Genomic DNA, 22751 nt, shown 5'->3' with positions numbered 1-22751 from the left:
GATGGATAGATGTAGATTGAGAGGAAGTGATATAACATGTTAATTTTAGAATCTAGATGGTGAATTTTTGCTATAAAATCATTTGAACTTTTCTATAGATCTGACATTTTTCATAATAAAATGTTGGGAAAAAAACCTCAGTGGTAACCACAACAATTGTTTAGAACCTAGGCCCACAAAAGATTCTTTTAGGGGGGAATATTTTATCACTGACATTGTTTAGAATTGCCAGCACATGGTGATAATAAAAAGCAGATTGACTTTCAGTTGGGTTTATTATTGTTTTTAAATTCTCAACAGCAATGCACACCCTTATTGCCTGCACCCATGGTGGGCCCTCCTACTACACTGCCCTGGGTACATGGTTAGTGTCATACAGTTGGAAAAGCACATTGACAGGAATCAAAGCCAGATCTGTCTGATTCCAAAGCTCCTTCCATGCCAATAAACTCTTTCCACATTATCCTGCTAGCTATGCTGCAAATTATACAAAGATGAGAAAGTCATAATTCTGGCCTACGCGGAGATCATAGTATAGTAGAGACAGATCCATACTTAGATGTTTCTAATACAAGATGCTGGAGGAAAATGGGAAGGCTCCTTAGAAGCAGTGTCTCAGGTGTCATTTGCTCCCGACCTAAACCCATTTGGTGGTGTTCCATAGTTCATAAACTCAAGTCCAAAATCCTTAACATGGCGTAAAACGATCCTCCATGATCTCAGCCCTTTCCACTTCTCTATCTTCATCTTGGGCATTTCCCAGTAGGCACGCCTCCAAAGATCACACACACACACACACACACACACACACACACACACACTTGGGCATTTCCCCGTAGGCACGCCTCCAAAGATCTCACACACACACACACACACACACACTTGGGCATTTCCCAGTAGGCACGCCTCCAAAGATCACACACACAAACACACACACACACTTGGGCATTTCCCAGTAGGCACGCCTCCAAAGATCTCACACACACACACACACACACACACACACACTTGGGCATTTCCCAGTAGGCACGCCTCCAAAGATCACACACACAAACACACACACACACTTGGGCATTTCCCAGTAGGCACGCCTCCAAAGATCTCACACACACACACACACACACACACACACACTTGGGCATTTCCCCGTAGGCACGCCTCCAAAGATCTCACACACACACACACACACACACACTTGGGCATTTCCCAGTAGGCACGCCTCCAAAGATCACACACACAAACACACACACACACTTGGGCATTTCCCAGTAGGCACGCCTCCAAAGATCTCACACACACACACACACACACACACACACACTTGGGCATTTCCCAGTAGGCACGCCTCCAAAGATCTCACACACACACACACACACACACACACTTGGGCATTTCCCAGTAGGCACGCCTCCAAAGATCACACACACACACACACACACACACACACACTTGGGCATTTCCCAGTAGGCACGCCTCCAGAGATCACACACACACACACACACACACACACACACACACACTTGGGCATTTCCCAGTAGGCACGCCTCCAAAGATCACACACACACACACACACACACACACACACACACACACACACACTTGGGCATTTCCCAGTAGGCACGCCTCCAAAGATCACACACACACACACACACACACACACACACACACTTGGGCATTTCCCAGTAGGCACGCCTCCAAAGATCTCACACACACACACACACACACACACACTTGGGCATTTCCCAGTAGGCACGCCTCCAAAGATCACACACACACACACACACACACACACACACACCCCTCTGGCCATACTGGCCTGCTTTCTGTCCTCTTCATCATTTTCCTTCCTGCCTTGTGACCTTGCCTAGGCAGTGCCTTCATCCTGGAATGCTCTTCCCTTATTTCCTTCTCTCTTCCCACTTCCCACTTCACCTACACCAATCCTATTCATTCTTCAGGACTAGGATAAAAGGCTGTTTTCTCAATAAAGGCTTCTCTGATTTTTCAGGCTGAGTGGCCTGGCTTCTCCTTTAAGACACAGGACAACATGTCATGTAAATTTGGGTACCTCAGTAGAATCCAGGATAGTGTGATCTGGAACCGTATTTGACTTGTTTCAACAAATCTTTGTTGAGTGAATAGAACTGAATGGCTTATTAGGTGAATCCATGAATGAATGAAAGGCAAGACTTTAACACCCAGTGATAAGCTGGAGATGGAGGTAAATACCATACACACAGAGGTAGAACTTTGAGCCAAATTCCAGAGTGAGGAGGAATGAGAAGACATGCAAAGACCTGGGTGTTGGGTACTTTCTGAGATTTTTTTTTTAATGGAATTTAAAAAAATTCAAGAAGCTCCTGTGCTTTTCCTGGCCAGGAACAAGACGTAAAATACATCTTGTAAGAAGCAGGTAAATTAGAGGCATTTGGGAGAGCCTGAAAAATGTCTCACCAGCCCTGTCTCTAATTAAAGTTTCTGGGAATTGTTTCTTTTCTACTATATCTCACAACTCCAAAGAGACCAAAATCAGGATATGATCAGGTCCCTGGGAATTCCCACTCATTAGCATAATCCTATCCTACCTAGTCTCTTTTGGCCAAATGCTTAGATGTATGGTGACCCTAGACACTCTCTTCAGGGCATGTGAAGCTTCCCAGAGAAATGATTCTAAATGCCTAGAATTTCTTATTAAATCAGCAAGTGGCTAATGGAAGGGTATGTAGAGAGAGAAAGTGTGGAGAGGTGAATTCTGCCTTGTTATTGAGACCACACTGACTTCTCTTTGATTTTTGCTCCATTTCGCTAGTCCTGACTGGAACATGGAGGTGCACTTAGCAATTTAAATGTTCCTAAAAGAGCTTGAAAATATATGAAGAGCTTTATTCCCAAAAATTGCTCACACATTTTTTCCTGCACTATTTAGACTTCCATTTAATGATCCCTTGGTACGTTCCATTCTAATGATGCACAAATAGGAAAAGGATGAACGCTACAGCAGTACACACAACGGCCTTGAACCATAATAAAGTAACGGTAAACCCTTCTCTCAACATCTGGAGTCCTGTAGGCAAATTTCCTATAAAGGAAATAAAGAAGTTATTTTAAATCCATGTCCACACAAAGATTTACAAACCATAGACTTATTTTTCTCAATCTTTTGTTAGGTTTCTCTGTGACTAAATCTCAATTTCAAATTCCTGGTGTGTGTAAAGTCAGGATATTAGCCTAATAGGGTTTTGCCTACCCCCATAACAGACAGAAAGGACATTGCTAATCAATCACAGAATATTTGCAACCCAGCATACCAGGCAGTCACTACCAATCAACTGGAGATTGCACGTTAGTTGAAATGTATTTGTTGCCCTGGAACTAGGAGACCTCTTAGGCTTCCTATAGCTCATCTCCGAAAGCTGTGATTCTAAACCCCTAACCCTAATCCTAACCCTAACCCTAAAGCCTGCCTACACAAAGCAATAGTCCCAAATACAGAAGCACATCAATCTACAAACTTTCAACTCAGGAGTTTTCATAGATACAAACAAATGAACCAGAGCAAAAATGTATCAATTCTATTGAGAATCCTGTATCATTACTTGGATCTTATGAGTAAATGGACATCCCCAACCTTTTTTGGACCTTATCTGCTTGTAAATGGAAAGACTTCTATACAACACATTTTCTTTCCATTTTCCTCCCCACCTCCTCAATTCTTCCTGAAGGCATAGAAACACTTAGAACACTTAAAATAGCCTTACCCACTTTGGGTCCTTCACCTCTCTGCACTTTGGGCAGCAGTGTCCCTAGCACTACCGGCTTCCCCATCAAAATCTCTCTTGGGGAAGATCTATCTCTCTCTGGGAAGTCAGTTGAACTGAGGTATAGATGATGGCTAAGGTCTGAGTGATCTCCTCTTAACATATTTATACTTTATTAGGGACAATATTCCAAGCCAAATGAATGCATTTCCAGTTGTAGAAGTGTTTTTTGTTTTCCACTTAGAAGGATTAGAAAGTTATATGAGAGAAGCAGCAAGGGGAAGGGTCTTATCAGTCCCCCTAAATTATCAGGATGCCTAATCCTCCTCCTCAAACCCCAGCTTTTACTTCCATCTATATATGCTCTTTAAAGTACCTGGAGCATCTTTTCTGAAGATAACGGTTTATGAACCACCTACAAGAATGCCATGGATGTTTGGTAAATATTCAGATGATTGAGCTCTATCCCTGAACTAAAAATCAGAATCTTTTAGGGTGGATTTCAGAAATGTGCAGGTCATCAAGTTCTCCTTCCCTATCGGAGGAATTCTTACACAGAAATAAATTTGAGGATAACTGTTTCAGAACAAAAGCTCACCAAATCAGGCTACAAGAACATTTACACTTTTCCTGTTTTACTGTTATTTCTCAGCAAGGTTGTAAACCGCTTGAGAGCAAAGACTATATCTCATACCTTAAAGAATTCCCCAGAGCTTTGCTTACCTCGTATTTTTAATGATTTTACATTTTGAGCAATGCTTTCCCAATTTATATCATGGAAGAAATAGCATTAGAGACCACGAGAATTCAATGAAATGGGCATTAATCATATTATTTAAATTATGTATGAATTAAGCAAGCATCCCAAAAGACAGTAACTCATTGTCCTTTGTCCATTTTATGAATTTTTTTCTAGTGTTTGCATGAGAGAGCCAAATGTACAGTACACGCAAATCGTCAAACATAACATGTTCTTTGGTGCATTACTGTGATTTCATTATATTTTGGAGCCAAAATTACTCTCTCCAAAATTGGAAATCATGCTCTCACATATAGATGTTTACTTTCCACACAACTACATGAGTACAGCTAGTTAGTTAAATGAATTTAAGCAATATTTGCTTTGCCATATATGTTCAAAGAAATGTACTTAATATACTCGAAATGTAGTTATTGAATATTTTCTCAGAATCTCCATTTTCTCCATTGGTAAAATGGGTAAACAATGCTTGTCCCTTTGTGGGGTTGTCAGAGAAGTTAAAGTACAAGAGATTTTTTAAATTTTAGAACAGGAATAGTAGATACAGATCTATTTGTCTTTTTAGATCATCTGGGGAAAAATGCAACAAACTGGTAAAGGAGCAAGACTAAAATTGATTTGGCCTTTTTTGTGTGTGTAAAAGGATTTGGTGGAAAGTTTATTGTTCTCCCCTTTGAAAATGAAGACTTTGGCCCTTGCTCTTTTTTTTTTTTTCTTTTTTAAAGTTTAAAGAAACCCTAAAATGACTTAAATAATCACCCCAGGTCCTTTAAAGATCAGGCAACACCTTCAGCTTGCCCAAGGAGTGCATATTTCTTGGAGAGGGGAACACCATTTAAAGGCTAACAGAGGAAGCCACACTCAGGATTCAAAGTCTAGGGTTAGTATTTAGTGTGGTTTTCAGCCTGTTTTCCTTATATGGTGATGACTGAAGAGAAACTCCCAACCCCAAGGCACAGAGATTGAGCAGCTGCAACGCTGATGAGGTGGGCAGGAGATCAACTCAGTCATTGGTCTGTATAGACCAGAGGCCAGTAAACTTTCTGTAAAGCATCAGATAGGAAATACATTGAGCTTTGTGGGTCATACGACAAGTTGCAACAAGTGAACTCTGCTGTGTGTGAAAGCAGCCACAGACAATAAGTGAAAGAATAAATCAAGTTGTGTCCCAGTGAAACTTTACTTACAAAAACAGGCTACAGACACACAGGCTCCAGTTTGCCAACCATCAGTAGAGACTGTGAAACCCTTCTCCTGGGGTGAGAAAGAACTCCAGCACTGGCAGAACCTGTGTTTGGAGGTTCAGGGTCATTCAGGATGCACCCCTCCATTCTGTAAAAGGTGACAAAAACTTCCTACCTAAAGGGCTGCAAAGTTACCGCTTCAGTTGGTTTTCATAGGGTCTAATTATTTCTTGCCTTTAAATATTCCTGTGGCTGAAATTTGTTAGAGAGAGAGAGGAGAGAGAAGAGAAAGAAGGATAAGAAGTAAATACGAAAGGAAACTGGATTATGCAAGGAAATTGACAGATTCTGGTGGACAGACCCCTGAGGCCAGAGCGGGTTTGCTGGCAGGGCAGCTAAGACAGAAAAGAAGGCTAAACAGTGGCCCAGTGAGGGTCTTTTAAAACAATGGACATACCATGTGAAAGACTGAGCATATGAGGTTAGTGGTTGAGAGTACAGCTTCTGGAAACAAACAGACCTAAGTTTTAAATCCTGGTTCTACTATTTACTAGCTGTCTGATTTTGACCATATTTCTTAACCTCCAAGCCTCAGTCTTCTCATCTGTAACATGGGAATAAGAATACCTTAACTTGCAGGATGTCTGAAAAGAATAAAAAGTATGTTGAACCTTTAACACAACGTAAGTGCCCAGTAAATGGAAACCACTGTAATAATTGAGGTTTTGAGCAGGAAATTCATATTGAGAGCAACAAAAAATTAAAATGTGATTAGTCCCAGGTGAGCGAAAAACAAAGCAGTAAACTCAAACATTGCACTTCTCTTCTAGAATTTTGTTTTCTAGGTCCATTCATTTTTTATTCAGCAAATGTTTCTCACCACTTGCTATATTCTTGGCACTTTACTAGTTTCTGGGGTTACAAAAATGAACAAAGTTTCGTCACGTCTGACAATAGAAAACTGAAAGGGCCTTAGTGGCTGTACTTGTTATTAAGCTATTGGTTTTGAGTTGCAAACCCACCCTTCTATACTCTACTTAGTGATACTGAAGGTGACGTTCTGGAAACCACTTTTCACCTTTGTCAGTACAGTACTGCTTAGTAACAGTCTTCCATACCAAGGTTATAGAAAGCTATGCTCCATCAAGTCATTACTCATCTGGGGGCTTCATTTTCTTTGTTTATACAATGTAGACAAGTAACAGTAAAAGCCTCTGAAGGTCTGTAGGAGAATCGAGCCCTTGGACTAGTACCTGGCACATACAACTATATAAGTGTTTATTAAAATAAACAAATATTTGTTTATTTAATAGCAATTAAGTTAAGTATTTCATTTTACAACCCAATTTTATATCCATTAACTCATTTGATTCTTAAATAATTCCACAGTGAAAGAAAATTAACTTCCAAAATGCTAAAAATAATAGTCACACAGTTCAGGTAAAGCAGTGAGGCTTTGTTGGCCTCGCCGAGACTTACTTTCTTTTGCCTCTGAATCAGCTATAATGTGGCCTTATTCTTCATCATGGGTGTCAGTGGATAAATTTGGTTTCCTGATACAATGCATGAGCTTTCAAAATTCAGTAATTTTATTTAAATAATTAACTTAGTTAAGAAAATAGAAAAATTATTTACCTTTTGACATGTCCTTCCCTTTCTGGATATTATTCACTTTTCAGTATTACACACATAGATACACACACCCCTTTAATCAGTGTAATTTTACTTTTTCTAGAAAAATTCTATTTAGGCCCACAAAATTTTCCACTGAATTTATCCCTTTACAAGTAAACCTGTCTGCTTCCACCCTGATTTCCAGGGCCTTCCGAGTGACAATTGGCAAGAAGAAAAGAGGCCACCTAGTAGATAGGAAAAGAATGAAGTCTGACTTCAAAAGGATCCATATTTAAACCCAGGCTTTGTTACTTAGCTGCAAAACTTTGGGAGAATTACCTAGCCTGTCCTGATGAGAGAACATTCAGCAGAGTAGATATTCAGCAATATAAATATAAATATTTATATTAAGTATTTATATTTAATATATGTAAGCATATACTTGTGAAATATATACGTTAGAACTGCCCCCAGACATATCTTTCTAAGTAATGTAACCAAAAGGAAATGATAATAAAAAGCAGAATGCATTATAAGTAGCATTTTGATTATTCCAAAGTAGATGACAATCATTATTGCTAAGAAAAGTAATCATAGGTGATTAAATCGATGCTTTCTGCGGTTAATCCTCAAACTACTGTAGCTATGCTGTTTGTATGTTGGGCGATTGTATTAAGGGATGAGGTTGATTTTGCCTACATACCTCATATAGAAATGTGAGACATTCCATTTATGCTCTCAACCAATAAACATTAAAAATAAATACAGCTGTATGTATGTGCCTGGACATATAACATGAATGTATCAGCATAGAGAGTGTGTTTTATTTTCTTATGTCTAATTCTACCTTAACTTTTTTTTATAATGGTAGCTCTTCTATTTTATTTTATATATTTATTTTATTTTATTTTATTTTTTTGGCTGCGTTGGGTCTTCGTTGCTGTGTGCTGGCTTTCTCTAATAGTGGCGAGCAGGGGCTGCTCTTCATTGTGGTGCGCGGGCTTCTCATTGCGGTGGCTTCTCTTATTGCGGAGCATGGGCTCTAGGTTCATGGGCTTCAGTAGTTGTGGCACGTGGGCTCAGCAGCTGTGGCTCGTGTGCTCTAGAGCGCAGGCTCAGTAGTTGTGGCGCATGGGCTTAGTTGCTCCACAGCATGTGGGCTCTTCCTGGACCAGGGATTGAACCTGTGTCCCCTGCATTGACAGGCAGATTCTTAACCACTGTGCCACAGGGGAAGTCCCCGAGAGTGTGTTTTAGAATCACAGAATTTAGAGGCTGAGAGGGACCCTATGGATGCTCTCTCTCACATGCTTCATTTTATAGATGAAGCAAACCCCCAAATGTCACAAGTCCAGGTCAAACATCTAGTTGGTACTGGATGGTCACAGAACACAGGTTTTCATTGCTTCTCCCTCCACCACCCATCTGTCTCCTCTCTACTGTCCTTGCAAGTCACCAGAACAGCTCAGCCTGTGAGCCTGTGCTGTGATTCTGTGAGTGATAATTTTCTGTTCACACTTCCCAGGCCTGTTCCAACTGGAAAGATGGGAGTTGTAAACTTTGACTTATGCAGTTGAATGAGACATTGTTTGATGGAAGTATGTGGGCGGGGAAGCTAACAAACCCCAATTGCCAACTCTTGAAGCAAACATGCTCCCTTTATCCCCCAATGTAGTTTTTGACGTAATGAGCATGGCTTCCAATTTTCCTTGCAAATCAGCATGCTGGTGACCATGGCAACTGGCATTCTCAAAAGACGCTCTGTCAAGGGGCTTTGAAAGGCCTACAGACATTTGTATTAGATGGGCACAGCCACTCTGGCCAGTGCTTAACAAACACCCAACTAGACTGTGCTCCACAAAATGAAGCACACAAACATTTGTATTTCATTAAACAGAAATTAATAAGACTCCAATAGGAGGAAGCAAAGGGGACAGTTTTTTTTGTGTATACAGCTGTGTTATGAAGTAATACAGAGAATGCTCATATGAATAATGATTGCACATGTGTGTTCAATTTATCTCTTTTACCTTTTACATGGTCTCCTTTAACTTTTTTTTGTATAGGTTGTTCAGAATCGATCCTAGCTGGCCAGGACAGTTTTCCCGAATGCTCCTTTTACACAACAGGGCCCCCAAGCACTTCTATATTTAAAAGCCACCCTGGGTCATAAGTAAATTTTACTTCTGGAAAATGTAAATGTTCTCTCTTCCTTGATGACAAAGGACATGAGTCTATTGGTTTGACTCTATTAGAGGGGAAAATAAGTGTGGAAGTCTATGTCTAGAAATAATGAGCCTCTAAATTAACAAATAGTATAGGTATCATTTTTAGTGCAGCGAAAGACAGAAAGACTCACAAGAGAGACAGTGTTCTCGTGACAGTCCTTCCTCTGGTCTCCACCCTCACCTTTTGGAGGGGTTGTTTGCATCCCCATAGAAGAAAAGGAGGCTGGTGCAGGAGGGTAGTAAATGTATTTAAAGGGGAAAATGGAGGGGAAAGAAATAGAAGGGAAAGAGAAGGAAGAGGAGGAGGAAGAGAAGGAGAAAAAGAGAGCGAGAAGAGAGAAAAAAAGAAGAAGGCAAAAAGGAGATATTGAGAAATTCCTCAAGATGCTGATTGTACATGCTTTTTGAGTCCGTGGGGGTCTCTTTCATTTATTCAGGCAGGTCCATCTAAATGCTTTTCTTAAAAGGAATTAGCAACAAAAAAGCAGGGGTGGGGGAACTAGTTGGGTTTCTAACCCAGCACCCAGATATAAATGAGCTGTTCTTTAGTCGTAAGAACCTTGAATTCAATGAATCTGCTGGTCACGGCTTTTCTTGACTTCTTCTCTCCTAATATGACATTCATTGATAGACATCCAACTTGATCACAGCTCCCTTTCATTTAGGCTACATGGCACTTTGGAATTTCCCTACCTGCCAAACCTCCACAGAACTTTTCTTTCTAAACTCTAGAGCTCATGCCTTTAAGGCTAGCTCTGTTTCCTTCTGGCCTGTGATTTGCTATTCTTGTCACAGCAAGCAACTTCTATTTTCCTCTAAACCTCCATCTTTCAGGCTGAACTTGATCATGCGTTGGGTGGGTGGGTGGGAGGTAGAACATGGGAATATTTCTCTTTCTAGAGGTTATTATAAAATGGGAATTTTTATGCCTTGTGTAGGCAAATCCCTGCAGATAAGCAATGTGATGTCAGCAAAAGTGCAGGAGCTCCTTGAGCACCTTCCAGGACTGACCGATTTGGTGGGAGGAAAGAAAAGTAGTACCCTGGCCCAGACGGTGGTTCACATTTAAAAATAACAATCCCACCATGTCTTCAAACAATTCTAGACTTTGCACCCAAATATAAGTTGCTGAAGTAATTTATAACTGACTTGTTCCTCAAGTGTTTTTCCTCAATATCAAGGTGTATTTTTAACCACAAGTGGGGGTGAGCAACACATTTAAGGGGATAAATGGATAAGTTTTTCAAGTTTGCAGTTTGTTAATCTTATTTTTAACAGTGCTAAATAAAAGTTATAATTATTCCAAGGTTGATCTTCAACACTGTAATACACATTGATCAAAGTGAGAAAATAATCAGTTAACTATGTTTTCTTTTGTCCTTCTTTCACCCTTGTATTTGTTACTTTTTGCTGCGTAACAAGTTGCCCAAAACTCAGCAGTTTAAAACAACCTTTATTTTGTCACAGTTTCTATGAGTCAGCGAACCTTTGGCTCAAGTGCTTCCATGAGGCTGTAGTCAGGCTGTCAGTGAGGCTGTGGTCTCATCTGCAGACTCCAGTGTGTCCCGTTCCAAGCCCACTTGCCTGGTGGTTGTTAGGCCTCAATTGCTTGTGGGCAGTTGGACTAAGAGCCTGTGTTTCCTACTGGCTATTTCCTACTTCCTACTGAAGACCTCCTTCAGTTCCCTGCCACACAAACCTCTCCACGGAGCTGACAAAAATCATGGCAGCTAGCTTCCTCCAGAGTGAGTGACGAGAGAGAAAGAGAGAGAGAATACTCAGGACAGAAACCACAGTCTTTTTATAACTTAATCTCAGAGGTAACACTCCATCACTTCTGTTGTTTTCTATTCATTGGAAGTGAGTCTCTACATCCAGCCCACAATCAAAGAAGATTACACAAAGAGGCAGGGATAATTGGAGACCATCTTAGAGGCTGCCTACCACAGTCCTTATTTCTAAATAGTATAATGTATAATCCATCATGGAGAATGTCTTGTACGAGGGCACTGAGACTCAATAATTAGATGCCACAAGCAAATCTGAGTTCCTTTGGAAATTTATTGTCCCAGAGGAACTCAACCAACTTGTAAACACATGCTTTTAGACAAGGGTCAATTTATTCCCCATCTCCCTTCCTCTCCTTCCTCACTTCCCCTCCATACACATATTTTCCATTTAAAATCCAGTATGTTAACTAGGCTTAGCATTAATAGGAAGTAAAAAAACAACCAACAAACCAAGCAAAAAACCTGACTGACTTTGTCCCAACTAGCTGCATGGCTTTGGTAAAATCATTGAACTGTTATAGCAGCCCATCCCTTTATTTGTTGAAAAAAATGGTTTGAATCCAGTGGTTTCTTAGGTTTCTCAAATCCTTGGAAGTATATGAGATTATGGTTCCACATGTGCAGACTTGGGATAAAATAAAATGTGTTACAGAAATAAGGACTTCAGAGGGCTACAGTGAAGGTTAAATGAATGAGGTCTGGGGATTTATAAAGCACTTTGTACACTGTAAAGTACCATACATGTGTAAGGCTTATTATTATTTAGCCTTTATCATAAAGGGATCAGGACAGACAGTAATGAAAACAGTCTTCAGCTGCACTCAGGTGTCACTCCATATGTCCATCTTTTCACAGTGGAGAAACAGCATCAGTAAGGGGGTAAGAGGGGAGGAAAGTGACCTGCCTCCTTCCCTCACACTGAAGACTCTCCCTTTAGTTCAATGTATTCACAGTGTGCTGGGCACTCAGGGGTGCTCTCTGACTTGTTTAGCTTGCCCTTGATTTCCATGTGTGTTTCTCTGGCTGCCTCATCCACAGCAAGAACTTCTCACCTGGACCATCTCCTGCAGATTGTCTCTTCCCTCTACCATCTCTTTACTCTGCCTTCTGTCCTTTGGACACTTTTTCTCTGAGATCTCGCTATCGCTTAGGTGGTGACTGTAATGTGGGTCATTAGTCAGTGTCAGCTCCACCTTCTCCCACAGCAAATTGCTAAATATGAAGCCTTTTAAATATACTCGAGTATAGATTTTATGCACAGAAAAGACTTTTCAGGGTTTAGGCGGGTTTCTAAAAAGCAATATTAAACTTATTAAAGTCATATTAAAAATGCAATTCATCTTTCAGCTTTTGAGTACATCCTATAAATCATATTATTTTATTTATAAGACCAGCATGTTTTAGCAATCGCTGTTAAGGATCCCTTGATTAATATATTGTCTCATTTTATAAACCAAAGTAATTAAATACCCTTGAATATTTTATTTATTTATTTATTTATTTATTTATTTATTTATTTATTTATTGCGGTACGCGGGCCTCTCACTGCTGTGGCCCCCCCCGTTGCGGAGCGCAGGCTCCGGACGCGCAGGCCCAGCGGCCATGGCTCACGGGCCCAGCCGCTCCGCGGCATATGGGATCCTCCCAGACCGGGGCACGAACCCGTATCCCCTGCATCGGCAGGCGGACTCTCCACCACTGCGCCACCAGGGAGGCCCCCTTTGAATATTTTAAATTCACTTATTAATATATGTACTTTTAAATACTTGAATTGTCTAATGACAAGCATTCCCATGCATCTAAGTATTTCCTATAAATCTAATCAAGGAATTTTTAAAATGTGATGAATCTTAAGTTCAATAAAATGTTCCAATATTGTTTATAAATTTAGTAAATATGTTAGTCAGTATAGGCTAGATTATGATGTGATAAGAAATGAAACGTGAAATCTTGATGGCTTGACACAATGAAAAAAAGTCAACCAGATACCATTAGCAGAAGTCTTTATTCAAAGATTCCAGGCATAAGAAGTTTCCAAATGGGATTTCTAACTTAGAGAAGGAGGGCAGAATGTTTTATAGGGCTTTAGCAAGAAGGGGTCTGCTGATGTTGAGCCAGTTTCAGGAATAGTTGAATCAAGGAGAGTTTTCAGAAGAGAAATTTTTTTATGTGTATTAACAGCCATGGTTGCAGCAATTTGGATTTTATCAAAAGGGGTGAAGGCTAACGTTATCTGCAAGAAGGAGGTGAGGGGGACATATCTATTGGGAACAAAAATATGTGAGAATCACAGTGAAAAAATTCTCTTTCATGGTCTCTCACAACACAATACAAGTTTATTTCTCCTTCACGTGGGTCCAATGTGATTCACATAGCCCTCCTCCATCTAATACCTACACCAGCCAGGTCATATGCTTCCAAGGTCACCTTCACAAGAAAAGGAAGGATGGAGGAGACATGCCTACTTTGCTTCTACCTGAAATAAATATTAAATAGAGATTTCTTAATATGAAAATATGAATGATACAATTTTAATTCTTTAAAAGATTTCTATACTTACTTCTATGTCTTCCCAGGGTGTCTAACTATGCAATAACAGTTATTTGGGGATTTACTTTCTGAGACTGTATCACAACTGGAGATTTTAGCAAGGATGCTTACTGTATGAATTCATGCCTGTAACTGGAGCATTATAATTTAAAAACAGGCTTGTCACCCTCAGAATCTACATAGCCCATATCCCTGTAGCATTCATGGAATAGGGCAGAACCCGGGTCATGGCTGCTGAGTCACTTATTTAGACTTTGCATTTCTTTGACTCTTAAGACATATAAATGTCTTCTTCATCTAATTCAAATACCTTTGAACTTGATGGAAACCTGCATTCTTTTCACAAGCATTTATGAGTCTTAAAATATTAAATGGAGGTGAAAAAATGTATATTCATCTCGAAGGTGGAGGATAAAGACGGAAGATGCTACCAAGATGGTTTAAGAGTGGAACCCTTCTGCCTGCCACCCACAAAACAAACAAACGAAAACATTCTCACACTGTAGAGCTTAATCCTCTGTCTTTTGTGTGCTAAAAAAAACCCCATCATTTGCCTCCCCATCATTACAGAAAGGCCCCTTTCCCTTGGAAAGATCCACATCCAGGAAGGGACACTACGGCTAGCAATAGAACCACAGATGAAAAGGTAAAGTCCCTCCCACAAGTGTGTCTCAGACTGGTTGGGGGAGAGAGACTTGCAACCAACAAGTGCACATGTAATGGGAGCCTGGAAAGTAGGAAAGGAGACATTGCTAGGGAGGTGAGGAAGCATCTTCCTGGTGATTAATTGGGGTAGAGTGAGAGAGAGCCAACTGCAAGCAGAAGGACCCTGATGGGTAACGATGCAGAGGAGTGTGAGAGCAAAGCAGCAGTGCAGCGTTGCTCTGAACTGGCCCTAGAAGGATAGGAAGGTGTCGAGTTACGAAGGCTACCAGGCATTGTCATTAGGATTCTGGATTTAGTCCTAGAGCTGATTGGGAGGCACCAACAGATGTTAAGTAGAGAAATAACATGATTAAATTTTCATTTAAGGAAAATCAGTCTAGTGTGAACAGCTAGGGAGGGGAGCTGGCTGAAGATAGGGAGACAAATCAGAAGGCGGCTGCATTTATTTATGTAAGATGTGGTGAGGGCCTACATCGGAAATTATACACGTGCAGTTGGAAGAGAAAGTGAATGATGTTTTCAGGAGACAAACATCGAAAGAAAAGCAATTCTTTGGATGAAGGAAGAATTTTCAGAGTCAGGAGTTAGAGGATTATACAAGTGCCCTAAACAGCAAAATGGGAAATAGACCTGCAATTCCCAGAGTACAGAATTCAACCTCTGCATTGAAATGATCCACTGGCCATACTACCCTCCCTGCCCCATTCCCTTTAACCTGCCTTTCAGCAATCTGAGCTCCCTAATCTGCCCTACAGTTTCCCCAGTAACCTGGCCCATGGCCCATCTTTCTTCCAGAAACAGCTCAGACACTGACTGCCTCTCTGACAAAGAGCAATCCTGTCATCACTCCAGATCCCAGATTCCACATCTATAAACTGTAAACAATAATAGTACTGCTTCCTGGGTTTGCTGTGAGGACATGAGACAATGTCTGTGAAAGTACCTGATAAATGTCTGTAAAGCACCGTGTGAATGTGAAGTGCTGATGATGAAAGCCAAATAAAAAAAGGAAGGAATAGTAAGGCAGGAATGCAGAAGGAGAAAGGGAAAAGTGGATGGAGCAGTGTCTGGAGCTGGTCACTATGCACAGGATTAAGTACAGACCATGCTCGTAGTTCCACAGTGAGATTCAAGCACTGCAAACAGAGGAGAGTACACTGGAAAACACATGGGCCTTGGACTTGGCCAGGCTTGGGTTTGAATCCTAGCTTTACCACTGGCTAGCTCTGTGGCCTTGAGCAAGTCACCTAACCTCTCTGAGCCCTCACTACTTTATCTGTAGTATAAAGATACTATCTTCTCCCTTACAATGTTTTTATGAGAATTAATTGTGTTAACACTTAGAAGCTAGGTAGTATACAGAAGGGGTTTGAAAATGTTGGTTTCCTTCTTCTACTTCTACTTTCTTTCTTCCCAAGAAGTAATATAGTTTCAGGAGAAGCTCAGCTTTTATGAGAGCTGCTTTCAGAAGGGAAAATATACTAGCCTGAGTTTTCATCCTCTCCCTTCTAGTGCCAGAAGTGGTTAACATCAAGCAGTGAAATCTCCAGGTGGCCCAAGGGCCTATATTATTCAGAAACATGTGGACTGCTGATGAGAGCCAGTGAGTCAAAAGAATAATGGAGGGCCTCCTTGGTGGCGCAAGTGGTTGAGAGTCCGCCTGCCGATGCAGGGGATACGGGTTCGTGCCCCGGTCTGGGAGGATCCCATATGCCGCGGAGCGGCTGGGCCCGTGAGCCATGGCCGCTGAGCCTGCGCGTCCGGAGCCTGCGTGTCCGGAGCCTGTGCTCCGCGACGGGGGAGGCCACAACAGTGAGAGGCCCGCATACCGCAAAAAAAAAAAAAAAAGAATAATGGACTCAAGTAAATCAAGTGTCTTCATGTGTCACTTAAAATACATATATGTGAACCCCAAATCTCAGTAATTTTGGACACAGTTGTTATCTATAACATTTGTTCATTGTTCCGTAGGAGATCTGGCAAATTTAGTTTTTGGAGGGGACTTTGGTCTCTTTAATCCTCAGGATATCAGACAGTCTGCCAACGTGGGTGGGATGTGATTTCTTCCTAAAGGTAGAGCATTCACTACTTAAGAAGACGGAAGGGTTCGGTATATTAAGGGAACAATGCTACCTCTTAGAATGAAGTTGTGCTTTGGGCTGTAGAGGAGATTTTCACTCAAATCTAAGAGTCACTAAAGATGGGGAATTAATGGGAAGTGATAAATCACTTTTATTCCTATTACTTGAATAGCACTGGCTTCTTCACATTAATGTTTCAACATAGAGGACTTGGGATGCAGAAGGAGAACCCCTGGGGTGTAGAGAGGGAAAGGGAAAAGAAGGAGGAGAGATGGAAGGCAAGAGAAGGGACTGGAGGAATTCAGTTTCTTCACAGTCCAATTCCCAGCTTGGTCCTCTTCTGGCCATATTGGGCACTGGAGGAGAGAACTGACGAAAAGGGGGAAGGAGAAGAAAAGGGAAGGAAGGGATAGAAAAGAAGAACAGGAGAAATCTGGAAGGCAGAAAAAAAGAAATGTAGAAGACATTAGGAAGAATGCATGTCACACTGATGCTAGACTCAAAGTTAAGCTTAATAAGCTTCAGAAATGTATTGACCCCTAGTGTATGCCAGGCACTGTGCCGGCAGCTAGGAATACAAAGGCGGAGACCTGGTCATCATTTCTGAGGCACTCACAGGACCGAATCAAGGTTGGGAAGAAACCAAGAGAAGGCCAAGAAAACTTGGCATTGCATTGACTATTAGGAGGCTCAAAAGGGGTCAAGTGCTTATTCTCTAAGCACTTTTGGTGATGAATTCCCTTTCATCTAACGTGGTTTCTATTGACATTCGCTTTCAGACTTTTTCAAAAGAGTTCTTAAAAAGGTACTGTTTAGTAGGGAGGCTGGGGGAGAAGAGGGGGGAGAGGTGTGACTCTGCATCTCAGCAAGTTTCATTCCCCTGTCCAAACAGATGTTGTCTGGCTAGAGCAGCACAGCATAACACATGACTACTGGATTTGGCATAAAATGGACCAATTAACCTTTGCTGATTGAGTCCTGTAAAAGTAACAGGACTGCATTACCTCTGGATGCTGTTTAAAGAAGGACAGTGTCAGCCAAATTGCTCATCACCTGTCATGGCCATCAGCATATTCCAACCAGCTGCGTGGCTCACAGTCCCCTCCGTCCACCTGGAGCCCTGCGGGCCTGTGCTGGGCTCTTAACGGGCTTTAAACATGAAACTCTCAAGATGAACCCAATTCAGCGGCTCCAAGAGTTTCTGCCTCGGGTCTGGAATAACGGGAATAAAACGTCAATTTCCTCCTCCTTCTCCTCCCATATCATTTACCAAACTTTGGGAATCTCTCTTTCCCTTTTTTATTACTCTCTCCTTCTTTCCTCGTACCTTTCCACCTTTTCAGCACCCTCTCTTTATGCCGGTGACAGTCACAGGGGTTCCCACACTCTTTAGGCCTAGGGCACTGGCTCTCTGTTCCTGAGAAATCCCTGGAAAACTAGTTAAAACTCAGGCAGGCAAGCCCCACCATTTATGCTTCTCATTAAATAAGTGTGCAGGAGTGTGGCCTCAAAATCAACATGTTTAGCCCCACCCCCTCCCACCCGTCCCACCTCAGATGATTCTGACTCAGGTGGTGGGTAGACAAAACACCGGCTACACCCGAACAGCATGGCTGGCGCGCACCGCTCCCGAGAGAGCTGGGTGGAGACCTGACACCCACATCCTGCTTTTCCTCTGACCTGTCTGACCCCTCTCTCTGCAGTGGCTCCTCTTCCTGAACCCAGGAAGAGCCCCAGGGTTTTACTCTCAGTCCATTGCCCTTGTTCTACACACCCTTCCCGATTGGTGTGTTGGGAAGCACCTATACCTTGAAGACTGAAATGTTTATTTCCAGCCTGGATCTTGCTTCAGAGCTCCGGAGAGACATGCCCACCTAGACATACCCCACAAGTACTTCAGCTTAACATGCTCAGAACTTAAGTCATGAGTTTTGATTCTGGATAAGATGAATAAGCACACTCCATCCCCCTGACACTCTCACTGAATGCGGCTCTAAAACCTGGACCAGGTTTGAGGACTCTGAAAAGTAGCAGGTAGACGGGGAAAGAAGACCAGAGTTCAAAATATGTGCCCGTGAACTGGTGGTGAATTTCCCTTTTTTCCTCCAGTGTTCCCCAACCTGGATGCAAGACAGCCTAAAACCTAGAAGTGGGAACCAGATGCACAGGAGGTGCTCCAGGAGACACCCTTGGCCCTAGCTTGGAGAGTGGGAAAGGGCGCTTCTGCGGGAAATCTTCCCATTGTTTCTCTCCTCCTGTGCCCTGGTGCCCAGCCCCGTGTCAGCAGTTCCCACAGGGGCAAATGCTTTCTACCATTCTATGACTTGCTTTATTTTCCTAATGGTGTGTTTTGAAGGACAGATGTTCATTTTGACAAAGTCCTATATATCTTTTATATTTACTCAAATATTTATCATTCTGATGTTCTTCATTTCTTCCTGTAGCTCTCTGCATTTCCATCTGGGATTATTTTTCTTCAGCCTGAAGAACATCTTTGAGGATTTCTTATAGTGTAGGGCTGCTGGCAATAAATTCTTTAAGCTTTTGTTTATCTAAAAATCTCTTTATTTCACTTGCATTAAAATTTTTTTCTTTTTTGTGCAGTGTATAGAATTTTGAGTTGGCAATGTTTTTTTCGTCATGTTAAATATATAATTCCATGTCTTCTAGCCCCATTTTTTCTTATGAGAAGTAGCCATCATTCATAGAATTATTCTCCATTATATAATGTGTCTCCTTTCTTTGGATGCTTTTAAGATTTGCTCTTAGTCTTTGGTTTCCCGCAGTTTGACTATAGTGTGGTTAGTTATATTTTTATTTGCACTTATCCTGCTTGGGGTTTGCTGAGCTTCATGGATGTCTGGGTTGCTGTTTTGAATCAAATTAGAATATTTTCAACCAACATAGTTGCAAATTTTTTCTGCTCCATTTTCTCTCTCCTCTCTTTCTTACATGTTGTCCTAGACTCCTTGAGACAGTTCCACAGCTCAGTATTTCAAATATCTCCTTCTCTCTGTCTTTCAGCTTAGATCATTTCTATTGACCTGTTTTCTGTTTCTAGGGACCTATTGCCAGTTATAGGAAATGATTCTTTTTCAGATACTGTGTTTTTCAGTTCTTGCATTTAAATTTGATTCTTTTTTCAATTTATATACCACTCCTCACGGTTCCCCCTCTCTTCACCCATTATACCCATACATTCCTATAAATTCATTAACATATTTACCATCATTATGTTAAAGTCCTCATCTGTTAATTTCAACATCTGCTTGGTCTGTGGGTCTCTTTCTATAATCGACTTTTGACTACGTGTCACATTTTCCTGTGTCTTTGCATGACTAGTAAAATTTTATTTTACAGTAGATGTTGTGGATGAAACTTTATAGAGACTTTGAATTCCTGTCCTTCTGAAAAGTGTTGACATTTGTTTTAGAAGGCAGTTAAATTACTAGCAGATGACCTTGATGTATGAAGGCTTGGATTTAGGCTTTGTAAGGGTGGTTCTATTTCAGTTTTGCAGCTGGCCGTAGGGTGAATCCCCTAGTCCGAAGTCCTAAGGCATAGCTTCTGGGTTTTAATTTTAAAACCTTGAGGCATTTTTTTCAAATCTGTTTAACTTGGCAGGACTTGAATTCCAAACTATATCTGTAATAGGCAACTGTTGAAATCTCTGCTCAGTTCTTTCAACTTTCTTGCTCTTGTTTCTCCCTGGGCATCTTGGAGTCTCATCCCATGCATGTGTAGTCTAGGGATCAGCTGAAGATTTGAGTATCTGCACAGATCTGGGGGCTTCCCTCTCTAGTATTCCCCACCCCACCCTTCTCAATTTTAAGCCTCTCTGGAAGTCCCAAACTCCACCTTCTCATTCCTCAGTGCTGTAAGACTCCACTTTCTGCTTCAGCTCCACCTGCCACACTGATGGACCTGGGAGTAGTACCCTGAGGGAGGGGAAAAAACATGTAAATGTGGATCTCAGTAAGGATCAAATCCTCACCAGTCTCTGCCAGCTTTTGTTCATCTCCCAGTTGTTTGTTCGTTTTTTCCCAGCGTTTATAATTGTTATTGTCAGGAGAGTATCCAAACATTCCACTCTGCCATTGCTCTCCTTTTCATAATTTTCATCTGTTTTCCCTCTGTGTTATGGTCTGGATAATTTCATCACATATATCTTTCCATGCATTAAATTTCTCTCTGGCTTTGTTTCAGTGTCTATTTAATCTGTCAATTGAGTTTTTAATTTCAGTGACTGTGTTTTTCATTTATAGAAATTTTATCTTTTTCACATCAGCCTTTTTTTCCCCAAGGGCCTTGTTCTTTTCTTATGTTTTTAATTCCTTCTTAAGTTCCTCATCATTTCAACCATACTAATTTTATAACCTCTATCTGAGAGCTGCATTATCTGCATATCCTGGAGGATCAAATAAAATTACTTACTTGGTCAGTTGACTTCTAGTCATGGTGAATTGTATCATTATGTGTTTGAGCTTTTGACTCAAACTTGGATTTTAAGTTTATGTTCAGCTGAGTTTTATCTGTGGAAATGATCTATGATCCTTGGTGAAGTGTATAGCCCTGCAAAGAGATTTTATACTGAACTACCAGATATTCCAGTGCTGTCACTGGTCTGGGTACATTTTTCAACTAATTTCTTAACGTCAGGGTTCCTGTACCCTAGCAAACTTTTTTCCAATCAGAGTCTAGATTGAAAAAGATGATTTTCCTTGATACATCCTTATGCTCATGGGTAGATATATTTATCATTCTTCCTTTTAGTGAGGGATTAGCCATTAAAAAATTCTGGCTCTACAGAAGGTTTTTGAGCCTCTTCTGGGTCCAAGATCTCAATATATCAATTCCTATTCCTAAACGAGCATCAAAACTCAAGCCTCTTCACCTCACATCCATTAGAGTGGCTGTAATAAAAAACAGAACAAAACAGAAAACAAAGGTTCACATGCATGTGGGAGAAACTGGGACCCGCAAGCACTGCTGATGGGAATATAAAATAATGCAGCTGCTGTGGAAAATAGAATGGCAGTTCCTCAAAAATTAAAAATAGACTTACTGTTTGATCAAGCAATTCCAGTTCTGGGTATATACCCCAAAGAATTGAAAGCAGGGAGTTGAAGTGAAATTTGTATATCCGTATTCATTCATATCAGCAATATTCACAAGAGCCAAAACATGGAAGCAATTCAAACGTCCACTGATGAATGAATGGATGGACAAATAAAATATTATTTTATATGTATATAAATATATTTACATATAAATTATAAATAAAATGTGATTATTATATATAAAATATTAAAATACATATAAATATATAATATTATTCTATCTCAAAAAAGGAATAACATTCTGATACATGCTACAACACGGATGAGCCTTGAAGATGTTATGCTAAGTGAAATAAGCCAGACACAAAAGAGCAAATACAGCATGATTCCACTTACATGAGGTATGTAGAGTAGTCAAATTAACAGAGACAGAAAGTAGAAAAGTGGTTGCCAGGGGCTTGGGGGGAGGGAGGAATGGGGAGCTGTTTAGTGTGTACAGAGTTTCAGTTTGGGATGATGCAAAAGTTCTAGAGGTGGGTAATGGTGATGGTTGCACAACAATGTGACTGTGCTTAACACTACTGAATTGTACACTTAAAAATGGTTAAGATGGTAAATTTTATGTTATTTCTATTTCCCCAATAAAGAATTAAATAAAATAAAACAAATCCCAACCACCTTAGTTCCTAAGACTGAAAACTACCCCCAGACCCAGGGAAGGCACACTGTCAGCTCATATGCTCACTACTCTAGGGGTTTATCTTACTCTTTGTAGAGGTTAACTATATGTTAAGCATTATCTGTAACATTTTATTTACAATTACTAGATGTTTTGTTAAAGAAGGGTTTCTGTTATTTCTATAGTTTTTCATAAATACCCTAATCAAGTGAAGATTTTAAACAGTGGTTGAAAATTGGCGGCTTACAGATTTTACTTGTTTGGTTTTTACCTGGGACATTTCACACAAAAATCCAGATGCCCACCTTGTCTTGAAATTTTTGAATCTTGGCCAATACGGGACCACATTCTCGCCTGGCAGTGGAGGACCCAGCTAAGTAT

Source organism: Mesoplodon densirostris, chromosome 17 (assembly GCF_025265405.1).
Source record: "Mesoplodon densirostris isolate mMesDen1 chromosome 17, mMesDen1 primary haplotype, whole genome shotgun sequence".
NCBI classification, from domain to species: Eukaryota; Metazoa; Chordata; class Mammalia; order Artiodactyla; family Ziphiidae; genus Mesoplodon; species Mesoplodon densirostris.
Note: the sequence above shows the minus strand (reverse complement) of the source record.